Here is a 13,392-nt window from a genome sequence, read left to right as displayed (position 1 = left end):
TAATCATCAACAAAACGACTACTCCATCCATGTTAAATCCATCAAAGATCGGAGGAAGATTGAGTTTCCATGGAAAAGGGAAATAATTAGAGGCAAAACTAAGCACAACAACGGAGAAGAACATGAAGAGAGAATTATATTGTAATATATATATATATATATATACGAAATGATTTTTTTCTGTTTATTAACATATCAATGTGTATTAATAAACAATTTTATTTCGAAAGCATGGGAAATTGAAAATAGAAAAATTCTTGTCAACACCATTTTTTTCGTTCAGGCGGAGAAAAACGTAGTACGATTTGGATTTTTTCTTTAAAAATGTTTTGAAATATGAGAAGTCGCCATCGAACATTTAAGTTAGGTAGTTCGAATACTTATAAATCGTCTTTTAAAATAATTTTTAAGAAAAAATCATTTTAAACGATTCACCAATTCAATCTTTTTTTGATAATAAAAAACGAATTCGAAGATCGTTTACGTGTAGGGAAAAAAAAACACTCCCACAACGTCCAAAATTAGTAATAAATTATTTCTAATAATGAAATCTAAAAATTCAAATATAAATTTAACTTATAATCCTATTATTCTAAATTCAACCATGCAATGTTTATTTAACGAAAAATTATAAGGAAAAATAGAAAATCTTTCAATATTTCCAATCGAAAAAAAAATAATCCTTAAAATACTTTAAGACGAATATTTCTCTTTCCGACTGAAATAAAATAAATATAATTATTTTTCCTAACAATTCAATATTAAAATAATTTTTATTCTATCAAAGGAAAAAAAACCAATTTATCCGAATTATATCATTAGAAAAGATAAGTGATATTTAATTATTTAAAAATATCGAAACTTAATCCCTAATAAAATTAGTCGAATTGTTTTGATAAGTTTAAATAAGTAAATATTTCATTTTCCCTTCCAACTTAATTAATTTTAATGCAATTAATTTTTTAGGTTTTTCTAGTGGATTATTTATTTATTTTAAAATATCGAAAAAAATATCTAGTTATTTTAAGACTGTCACTTCTTAATATTTTAAAATAAATAAATAATACCCTTAAACCAATTATGTAGTCAGTTAATTATGCTAATGAAGCTTTTGAACAAAATAAAATATGGTACACTACAGCATTTAAAGAAAAATATATAAATACACATATGGATAAAAAAAAAGTTTAGAGGTATTTCAACTTTATTTTACTTTATAAATCTACATATATTTTCTAAATATGATACTTAACATAAAACATAATATTTATTATAAAATATGCTAAGATGTAAAATATAATATTTATACACAATGTAATACATATAGTATTATATAAATACATAATAAAGTAATATATAACAATGTAAATGAAATAAATATCTAATACATAAAACATACTTTAATGGTAAAGTAAAACCACATACATTTGGATTAATTCATAATATGATGACAAAAATAAATGTATAGTAACTTTTGTATCATAAACATTAATAAAACAAACATCATGACATGAAACAGGAAAGTCAGATAATATGAGCCCCAAAATCGTAATAAAACATAAATATATAGGACTAAAATGAAATGACATAAAGATCAGTAGCCAGTCTCGAAGAAGTAATATATCAAACAGATGACTAAATTAAAATAATACGAAACCATACATCCAATTCGAAAATTATATAAAATAAAAATGAAATGGTGACCAAAGCGCAAAACTCGCTAAAACTGAAAGAACCTAAGACGAATTTGACCCAAAATATGTGTATTTAAACCAATTTTTGACTAAAACAATCAGCCCTAGCCGCATAACTCTCTTCTCCCTTATTTTCCTTCAAAATTGACAACACTCTTCTCCCCCATGCCCAGGTTCAGACGAGAACCAACTACCCATTAGACAAAGGCCGTAAATCGGCAGCAAACACCCCTCCCCAAGCCGACCACCACCACCGGTGGTCCGACCAACCCGAATCCTTCAAAACCACTCGAAAACTCTTCCTAAAATGATCTCTAAGACCCTGATTTGGGGTTTGACGATCTGAAGACGAGAGCCAGCTCGACGAGTACTCCTTACCCAACGACTAATCTCCATCTACCTCACTCCGGCGAGATCAAACCAAGCCAGGTAATAAACCACTTATCTCCTTTTTTTTAGATCGAAAACCTCCCCATGCATGTAACATATTGCTTGAAAATAAAGAAAGAAATGAAGTAAAAAAAATACCTCTTGTATTGCTTCAAAATATTTTTTTGGGAGTTCCCAAAACCCCCTTTTTACAGTTAACAAATGGGGTTCTTATAACCCAAAAAAAAATACAATGTAAACTTATTTTTTTCTCTATAGTTGGTTGATGCAGTGTGAGACATAGGGCCTGGCAGCGTGTTAATGTTGCGTGGAGTGTTGGTGTGCAGCAACAGGGCATGGGCGAAGGTAAGGTTACTGCAGTTTGTATGGTGGACGTAGGCAGCAGGTATAGGTTTAGTTGGTGAGCTCAGGTATACTGTAGCAGCAGGGTATGATCTGCTGTAGGTTTGGTAAAAAATTGGTGTATACAATTCTACATCAACTTAGACATTAATCTTTTATTTTTTTTCCCAGATAATGAGACTTTGCTCTGTTGAAATTCTCACTGCGGCGGAAAGATTCGAGAAGGAGAGGAAAGAAGTTAGAGAAATGAGTTAACTACAGCCTTAGTACCTGAAGTCTCTAGGATTTTATAATTTAGAGTTTAGTAACCAAAATAAAAGAGAAGAAAATAGTTGAGTGATGAATAGTATAATTTACCCAATTAATAACAGCTAAAATTAACGAAACCATTGGTCATTGACTGAAACTGTTAGTTAAAGGGTCACATTGATCCAAAAAAAAATAATATGAGAGCCACATTGGTTTTTGTTTTCTTTTAGAAAATTTAGGGACATTGGATGCCTTTTTGCTAAAAAATATATATCTCTTTCATTTAAAATTTAATTTAGATTTAGGATATTTTCATCCTATTCAAAATTCAATTCGTCTTTTAAGTTAAAATTTAAATTTGACTTGATTCGATATAAATATATTTATAAAAAAATTAATTTTATTTAATAAAATAGAGATCTAAAAATAATACAGAAATAAGTTTTATTGTAATTTTCTCTAAATACATTATATATAATTTTTGAGTCAGAACAAATACTTTTTACTTGAATTTGATCTGAACCTAATTTTAAAAAAAAAAAATCAATCTAATAAGATCAAGTCGAGTTAGAACCTATCGAGTTTGAGTCTCGTACCCGTCACTAATTGTGATCCTTTATGTTTTATAAAAGGCTTATGCAAAAATAAATGCTTAAATTATACCTTAAATTAACTTTAAGTACCTAAAGAATTTTTTGATAGAAATAGATATCTAACATTTTCGACGTTATACTTTTAGGTGTCCAACATTTTTTTCGTTATACTTTTAGATGTCTACATAATAAAAGACCATTAAAAGGTCGTTAAATGACACATGTTATTAGGGGTGAGCAAAACTCGACTCAACTCGAAAAACTGATTCTTTCTACTCGTCTCGACTCGAAAAATCTCGACTCGAATTAACTTCGAGTTACAATTTAATAAACTCGACTCGAAAAAATTACAAGTTCAAATTGAGTTGTAAAACACAACTCGAATAACTCAAAATTTTAATAATTAGTGGAGTTTATTTTCAAATTTGGGTCAAGTTCTTCGACTTTGTATGATATATGTATATCACATATGAAAAAATGAAGAAATATATTTGTATTGTATATCTGGTTATAGAAACTCACTTAAATTAGAATCAAATGATATTATAATATTATAAATATTTACAATTAAATTTAAACAAAAACTCAAAAAATCAACTAGACTCGACTCGAAAAATTTCAAGTCAACTCCGAGTTGTAAAATAGAACTCGTTAACTCGAATAACTTGAAATTTTTTTACTCGACTCTACTCGAGCGAACGCTTACCCCTACATGTTATGTTTATATTTTGGATTAATGCATAAATAAATGCTCAAACTATACTCTAAGTTAACTCAAGTGTCTAAAGAATATTTTGTTAAAAACATGTCTAACATTACTCTTCCATGTGCTTATACAATAATGACAATTAAAAAACTATTAAGTAGTACGTCATGTTTATATTTTTGAATTATTTAAAATTACAAAAACACCTAAAACCCTAAAAACTCTCATTTCAACCCATTAATGGTTGTAGTTGGCTATCATCGATCGCCTTTGCCATCGTCGAACAATCACTCACCCGTTATCGGACCCCATTATCAACATTCCCTCTTGTTATCATCCTAAACCCCTAAATCCATAAATTCAAACTTAAATCTTTAAACCTAATATTAAATCTCTAATTCTAAAATTTTTTAAAAAAATCTAATTCTAGATTTATCATTCTCACCCTAAATTAACTTTAAAGATGTACGAGGATGACGAAGGGGGTTCTAAAACAACTGGGGAGGGAGAAAATTTTTGTGCAAAGAATGTGGTTATGCAGGCGAGATGGAGAAATATATTTCCTTAAAACTGATATTTTAACTTCAAATATATATATATATATATATATATATATATATTCGTGTGGCACTATCCGAACGCTCTTCGTTTTGCAAATTTGGGGTTCTTCCTAAATGATCATCCCTCGCTGACCTCAATAGGAATTCCTATTGGGTTGCAATGAAAGAAAATCTCTATAAAATCAACCGGGATATCGTCACTAAACCAAAATTACTTGGTGGTTCAAGTATCCGCCACACGAAAGCGCTAAATCCAGCTCAACTTGTCAGGCTTTGTTGGCGACTTTTGCACAGCCAAAGCTCTCTTTGGGACATTATTCTTAAAGCTAAATACCTTCGTCGGATCAACTCTTAGTTTCTCCAATAAGCCTACCTTCTCTGCTCACTTTGTCATATCTCACATTGTATTAGACTTTATATCAAGTTTGAGATTCATTTCTAAACTTATTACATTTTGCATCTTTAGCTTTTACTTTGTTAATTCTTTTTCATTTTTAATTGAATATATATATATATATATAAACAACCAGCCAAACCTTGAAAAGGAACAATTGATTTGCAATAAAAACACCTGGCAGTGGAATCACATTAATTTGATTCAACTGGTTCTTCAGTTTATTCTGTGAAGAGATTCAGTTTAAGAGATCATTTTTCTTTTTCTTTTTTGAATTAACTACTGATATCTAATCTATTAAACCCCTTACCACAAAACTCAGTTTGTTTGGATGTTAAATAGATTCAGTTTATTCTGTGAAGAGATTCAGTTCATGCCTGTAATTTTTAAAAATTCAAGCTCCAAAAAACCTTTACCACAAAACTAACACTATTTACAGCATAGTAAATGTAAGTTACTTGTTACTACCAGGGTTCTTTCAAATGTTATTTGGGTAAAATTTTCCTTTATATATATGGGACACACTATCTTGGACTGCTGAAACTATGGCAGTCAAGAGCTGGTTATGGTTCCCACGGTTTCATTATTGCAGCTGTCATAACTTACTGCCCGGCTATACTTGAGCCGACCAGCTCGGCCAGCTGCAAGGATGTCAAAATTATCATTCAAAATACCCCAACCTACTCACTACAAATCTAAAGGGTGGCAAACAGGGTTCCCATGGTTTCATTATTGCCTGGCTAAATAGTAGATTCAGCTTGCTAATAATATGAGATCAGCATTTATCAATTAAAGTCGCATTATGAACACTACTATAACTTGCAGCCAAAATAATATTCTACACTAAGTGCTACGTAGCATTCCAACATTGACTCACAATGATTTTGCCGGCATTGAAGTAAACATTATTATTCCTCAAAGTTGTTACTGGATAGATATTCTATTACACAAAAAAACTCTCTTTGTATCTCTGTCAAATTAAGATATAGCAAAATCTCCTAGCAAGCAAAACTAGAGTGGCCTAAACTAGGCAAAACTGCAAGTATAATTAAAATTAAACAAATTTATTAGCAAAAGGAGACAAGTTCTCTCTTGTGAATGCAAAATTGATGAGCATGCCACACCAGCATGCAAAGAATATTAGACTCGTATAAAACTAAAGTAGTATGCAATACCTTATGCTGCAAGAGACTGCCTTTCCTCAAAATCATCAAGGTTAAGAGCCTCCAACAACTTTGGCCACGATTCAGGGATACCTCCTGTCAAATCAAATTCCATCAATCTTCCTTTATTAAGGTAGTAGTTCTCCAAAGGCTGACTCTGTGACCACAATTGAATTGTAAAGCATGATCACAAGGGAAAGAGGAAACCAAATTAGCAGTAAAGGGAACCTGAAATGCATATTTTCATTATCTCCACTCAATCCCAAAACTAATGTTAATTTCAAACCCTTCACAACATAACTAAAGAGTTGATAAAAGAATTACCAGAAAAGAATATGCAGCTTTACTCAAGGTAAGGAAAATGTTAAAAAGTAAAGGAAAACAAAAATTTACAGGATTCTAGGAGAACAGGAATAACATTCTTACGTTATGCTCCAACAAATTTATTCTCCATTCTGTTAACGTTGACACAAAACCTAGTCCAAAGAATGAATCATACCTTCTCAAGGTATATATGGGATCTAGCTTTCACCACTTCTTCTGTATCATCTGATCTGGTAATGAGCTTTGACATACAACTTGAGGGAGGAAGAATCAAGAAGGCGAGCCATACTAATTCCAGGTTACCCATCTTGACCCTTCACATTTATGGAAGTCACATCGAAGTTTTTCCCACACTGACTGCAAATTCTTCTAACAAGACATTTCTCAATCAAAACACTCTCCAGAAGCCTCAGATTTACAAACAAATCAATGTCCATTACTCCTTCCAATATTTCCTAAATAACAACAATATTTGAGCAAACAAATTGAAAATGGAAAGAAATAGCAAAAGTTAAATTATCACCGCTTGATTTATAGTTCAAGGAATACCATCAAAAATAAATCCTCACTTACCTTTAGTTTCTCCAGCTTCAAGTCTTTTTGACGATGAACTTATTATAAATTCATCCGAAACCGATTTTCCTTGGTTCACAGATTCCGCTAGTTGCATCCAAGCAAAAAAGTCAGAAAACAGATAAAGAGAACTATTTTTTTGAAAAAAAAAAAGACTATTAATTTCATAAATTCGTATACAGGTAAAGGGAAGATAATTATTAAACATTACTATAAAGTTAATAAGGAGGGAAAATAAACTAACTTGTTTGCAGGGTCCAGAGTAGGCGAGCTCTTCCGGGACGAGATCTCTGGTAGCACCGTGAGGGACGCAGAGGAGATTCGAGAGGCGGCTGGCGTGGGTTCCTTTGCCGACACCTGGAGATCCAATAAACACTAGTTGTATGTTCCTTTCGCTGGGATCTTAGTGCGTGGTCTTGTAGCTTCCGAAGGGAGAGGCCACGAACGAATTGGATTCAGTAGAAACTGACGAGACGGAGAATATAAGCATCTCCTTAGGGGAGAGAGAGAGAGCTGAGGCTTTCGAAAAGCGGGTGATGGCGGCCATAGAATGGAACAGATAGCTCACCCAGTTGAGCTTTAGGGTATTGTTTTCCTTTCTAGCCTCGAAACCCTAATTCTTAATCGGGTAAACTACATTAAGAGTACATTTTCACTTTTGATTTATAATAAAATGATCACGTGTTTGTTAACAAGCGTAACGGAAAGTTGAAACGCATGGTTAAGCGCTGAGTTGGTCCGTTGACCGGCCAATAATGGTCAAATCAAAACCCATTCTTCTTCATTCTTGCTCGTCGCTGCCGCCGTCTTCTTCTTTATCCTCTGAACATACAAAATACCAAAATTTATTTTCGAAACTTCATCAATTTTAAGAGGGATTTTATACCCTGTTTTTCAACAGATGATTCACCCTGAACCAGAAAACATTTAATGCGTTATATCAAATGAGATGGGTGTCCTTTGTCGTCCAAAAGAATATTAATCTAAAGTTATTGTTAATACAGACCACGAGAATCACTGTTTCTATCTTCTGGGTATTCCCGTAGTTTTCAATAAAACAGAAGCTGTTAGAAGCCTTGAATTTTTCGTTGAACTTTCAAGCTCCTCATGCAAATCTGGGAATCATTGTTTGGCTGCTAATAAAACAGATTTCTTTATAGAAAGTTAAAGGAAAAGCAAATAAAGTGGAGAGAAAAAGAAGAAAATCCAATCTCTTAGTTTTGGCACTGTCCCGATTTTATTTGACCATTGATCTTGAGCTTCTTGTTGTTTTATCTGACATCTGTATTTTTATGGATTTGAATGTCTAATTAATGGAAATAAGAACAAGCGAAAGAATATTTTTCTTCCGGTAAGGTTTTAGTTGAGAAACAAAGTAGCTTCTCAAATGAAGGTCCGTCATCTACCATGTCTGGTTTGGTCTTTAATATTTTTTCAGTGTTTTGAAAACCGAATCGGATCAGACAGGTCGGTTCAATCGGGAATCACTACTTGATCCGATTCATTCTACAATGATTAAATCGTTACTAGTGAATCGGAAGGAACCGTTGAACCGACTGTGAACCGTTCGAACCGGACCGTGAACCGGTTGAAAATCGGTTTTGTTTTTTTCTAAAAAAATTAAATTAAACGACGTCGTTTGTTAAACGAGTCGAGTCGAACTCAAAAACTTTAAAATTAAGCTCAACTCGACTAAAAAACTCACGAGCTAAAAATTATCAAGTTCAACTCGAACTTGAAATATAATATTGAAACTTGAACTCAAAAAAATTTAGAAGCTCGATTGAAACCTGAAATTCGAGCTTGATTGAAGCGAAAAGACTCCATGATTTTGAATGCCAAATTACCTCTATTATTTATAGAAGTCAGTTGGGATGTTCTTCTATGTTTCTTAGCCATGTGGGATTGTTTTGTTTTCATAATTTTACTATTTAGACTTTTATAATGTTCTTCTATGTTTCTTAGCCATGTGAGATTTTTTTTAAAAAAAATTAAACCAAACGACATCGTTTATTATGATTTTTTTAGCCCCAAATTTATTTTTTGATTATAGTTATATAATTATATTTAATATTTAATATGTTTTACCTTAAATATTATGTTGTAGTTGATTTGAATCATTTTGTTTCACTTGATTTTATGGTTTTTAACTTATATACATTATAACTTGCTTTGAATATGATTTGTGATATAAAAAATTATTTTTTATTAAATGTTTTTTATATTTTTATTTAATTTTTTAAATAATTAATTAATTATGATTTCGTCCGGTTCTTCCGACCAGTCTAACCGGTTTGACCGATTGAACCAGTGAACCGGTAGCACGACCGGTTCACTGACCGGTCCGGTTATGAAAACCATGATTTTTGACGTTCAGCATGTTTCATAGGTTGAAGAAGAAGATGGTGGCACTGATGAAAACTTACTCAAACTTTAGTGACATTCATGTAGTTTACCCTTCCTGATCCTTATATATTTTTCTAAAAGAAATGGGGTAACTCACATTTTAATACCTATATTTCTCTACTTTTCTTATATTAGTACTTAATTAAAAAAATATATGTAAAATTTGACGGAATATATTAATGTTGTGATTAATTATCTTTAATTGTTCACTTCCGAATTTGACATCATTATATTGTTCCCTTTTTGTAGGTACCATTTTATTCAATATTAAAAATGAGAGGGATTAAAGAGATTCTTTTAACGAAATAAAAACAAAGGACTAAATTTCAAAAGTCTACATAATACGGATAGTTAAACTATACGTTTAGTATCTAAATATCTATTTTGATACTCAAATTTTATCTTTTAAAATAAAATTGATATGACAACATAAGATAATATTATATCACTACTGAAAAAAATATCAAGTTAATAGTTCTGTTAATTTTTAAATGGTCGGATACCAAAATAAAATTTAAATTAAAAATTAGATATGATTTAAGAAAAAATTAAATATTAAAATAGAATAAAATAATAGTTTAGATATTAAAAGTTAATTTATCTTAGGGTAAACTACATGGGTGACCACTGAACTATGGTAAAAAATCATTGTGACCATCGATGTTTCAATTTGATCAAACAGATCATCCAGCTATTTAAATGTTTCAATCAAACCATCTGTCGTTAACAGTTAATGGAACATGTGGTGTGGCAGTTAAAAACATTTTAGTATAATTACACAATTGATTCATGTCCCTTATATATTCTTCCAATTTGCTCCTCATTTTAATAAATTAAAATAATAACATGTGTCATCATTCAATTGAAGGACTAAATTTTTATTTTTAATAAACCAATGCATAAATGAGAAAGTGGGATTTGAACCAAGGACCCCTTGGGTGAAGGGGAAAGCACCAAAATATTGGGCCAAGTCACCCATTTGGTCATTTTCATACAATAAATACTATGTATCTTGTATCTTAGTAAAATTTTCTTTAGAAAACAAATAATATAATTAATAAATAAAAATTAAGAATACTTTTTACATTAACAAAAAATATGAATATATAAAATATATTAAAATAATAATAAAATATTTAAAGTTAATATATTTTTAAAAATATATTTTTAAGTGAAGATAAAGATAAAATATACATTTTTACATTAAAATAAAAATAAAATATAAAATATTATATTAATAAATATATATAATATTAAATTATATAATTAAAGAAAAAATTTAATATGTTTTATATATTTGAATTTTTTTATTAATGTAAAAAATATTTTTAATTTTTATTTATTAATTATATTATTTGTTGTCTAAAGAAAAAATTACTAAGATACAAAATATATATTTTTGTTGTATGAATATAACCAAATGGATTCCTTGGCCCAATGGTTTGGTGTTTTCCCTGGCTTTTTATGCATAGGTCTTTTGGATTAATAATTTAGGGTTTTACCCATCCTCCAATTTTAATTAGGGATCTACGACATTTGCTACAATATCGGTGGAACTCGTTACCTTGAGGTGACGAGTTGCATGGAATATAATTTTTAATGGACCCAGATGAGTGGGTCCCATGTAGGTCATTAATTTATTATTTTTAAGTAGACTCGTCAAGTCGAGCTAACGAGTCCAATAAAAAAATTAGTTATTGAAAAAAATTAAAATTAGAAATTTTAAAAAAAGAGGGTAACTCGTCACCTGACGAGTTCATTCGAATTCAAAAAACTAACTGTTGGTCAACAGGCAGTTGTGCAATGTTCACTTGGCAATAGTTTAGGGTTTTGATTTTTTATCAAACCTAAATCTAAAAAAATATAAAAATCCCATAAAATGGCTTCCCAAGCAGAAATGTTGCGCCTCAACAACATCCATATTTCGTCGATTGAAATCTGACCGGAAGAAGAACAGAGTATTCGTCAACGCGGGATGACAAAGAGAGATCCACATCCGCGGATATTGATATATTTTTAGCAATCTGATCTTTTTCCATCCATATTTGTACGTGGTTTTAAGGTGTGCCCGACGTTAATTTAGGCTCTGATCGAACGTTGGTGACCCGATACACATACTTTCCATTTCCCGAGTGGTAAAGCGACAATTACTTTGTAAGAAGTCGCTTACCAACTCGGTGTTCTTGTGAATGGAGCCCTCTGGTGAGGCGAAACTATTACGACCCTAAGATATTGGTCTACAAAATTTTGCGAAACGTGCCACCATCTGAGTGTATTGATGTCTATCGGGTACAAATGATGTGGTTGTAGTCCGAATTACAAGTGACCAACGAATCTACTATGGACGAGTTTATTTTTGCGTCACGAGCATATCTTCTCCAACTATCGGAGGGATATTATTACTGGATAAATCTGATAATTTGATGTACACTCAATATCTTCGAATATTAAATGACTTCACTGAGTGTCTCAATACTAGTTGGGGCTCGGTGATTTTAGTCTTTATGTACCGGGAGCTTTGTAAGGCTACAATTGTCGAGCGGGGTCGAAAAGCCGATGTAGCAGGTTGTCTAATATTGCTACAATAAGGGGTCTGGTATCAGTTCCATTTTTTACGCCAATTACAACAACCCCGATCAAGTTTCATTTTGCTAGAATGTAATTTTTTAACTTTGTTTTTAAATTTGAATTAATTTTTTATTCGCTTTTAATCTTTTCTATTTTTAAATATTTTAGATGGCGTCATAAAATAACCAAGACGAAGTTGGTATGTGCCATTTCAAAAGATATACAGATGAGGATAGACATCGCCGGTTGATATACGGTATACATTTGTTCTTTTATTATTTTTTAAAAAATTTAAACTTTATATATATTAACTTTGATATTTAATATTTCTAGTTTTCTTGGCTTTCGTATGATGATAACGAGATCTACCGGTTATTGCAATTGTAATTTTTTAGGGGTCTAATTTATGATGTGTCGCGACACCATTATTACATTTTGCGATTGTTGAGTGGCACGCCGCTGATAGAGTACTGCGACAGTATGCGTGGCATCAACCAATTCCTACGTAAATCGTTAAGATGGACGAGCTCCATAGAATTGACATGAGTGGGAAACATACCAAAAATTGGCCCGCAAAACACGTTTACTACATCGAGCTATGGAATCAGCGACATCTATCGCTCCCCCGCAGTACGATATTACATCGCTGGACCTAAATTTCGACTATTCTCCATATCCCAATATTACGAAGCAAATGGGAACCAAATCTCACGACACAACAAGATATGGGAGAATGGGAACAACATCAAACCATATTCCCCAAGTCTAAGAAGAAATCACCAGCGTCTTCTTCTTCTACTTTAGCATATGCAACTGAAGATACTATAATGCATCTCAGGCTAGTTTAAGTTTCTATCATGCATATCATACTCCAACTGAGACTCATCCAACTTGGGTTAGAGCTTCATGGGAAGCAATGCAACATACTTAGACATCTTCGTCACCTTGATGTGACGAGTTCCATTGTGACCGTTGCACAACTACCCGTTAACCAACAACTACAAAACATCTAGCTTAATTTTTTCTCAATAATCAAAAAATAATTTTTATTGGACTCGTTATCTCGACATGAAGAGTCTACTTAAAAATAATAAATTAATGGCCAATGTGAGACCTACTCATTCGGGTCTATTAAAAAATAATATTCCATGAAACTCGTCACCTTGAGATGAAGAGTTACACCGACACTGTAACAAATGCCATAGATCCCTAATTAAAATTGGAGGATGGGTAAAACCTTAAATTATTAATCCAAAAGCCCTATTGGGCCAAAAAGTCATTTTCTCCTTCACCCAAGAGGTCTTTGGTTTAAATCCCACTTGCCCCTTTATACAATGGTTTATTTTCTTTCAACTAGAGGTCACACATGTCACCTTTTGATTGGAGGAAAGTAAATATATAAATTAAAAATAAATTAAAATAAATTAGTT

General features: G+C 31.6%; 1 long non-coding RNA gene and 1 pseudogene across 1 annotated transcript; one reads left to right on the top strand and one right to left on the bottom strand.

The window, feature by feature from the left end:
- The first annotated feature begins 1,809 nt into the window (after positions 1-1,809).
- LOC120214131 lies at positions 1,810-2,898 on the top strand. Its single transcript, XR_005524841.1, has 3 exons — positions 1,810-2,123; positions 2,343-2,429; positions 2,598-2,898. It is a non-coding gene; the product is annotated as an uncharacterized LOC120214131 (long non-coding RNA).
- A 3,034-nt stretch (positions 2,899-5,932) lies between these two features.
- On the bottom strand, positions 5,933-6,949 carry LOC120214126 (annotated as a pseudogene).
- Between the last annotated feature and the right edge of the window lie 6,443 nt (positions 6,950-13,392).

This window comes from Hibiscus syriacus, unplaced genomic scaffold (assembly GCF_006381635.1).
Source record: "Hibiscus syriacus cultivar Baekdansim isolate YM2019G1 unplaced genomic scaffold, ASM638163v2 tig00110053_pilon, whole genome shotgun sequence".
NCBI lineage: Eukaryota > Viridiplantae > Streptophyta > Magnoliopsida > Malvales > Malvaceae > Hibiscus > Hibiscus syriacus.
Note: the sequence above shows the minus strand (reverse complement) of the source record. Positions and strands in the feature narration are given on the sequence as shown.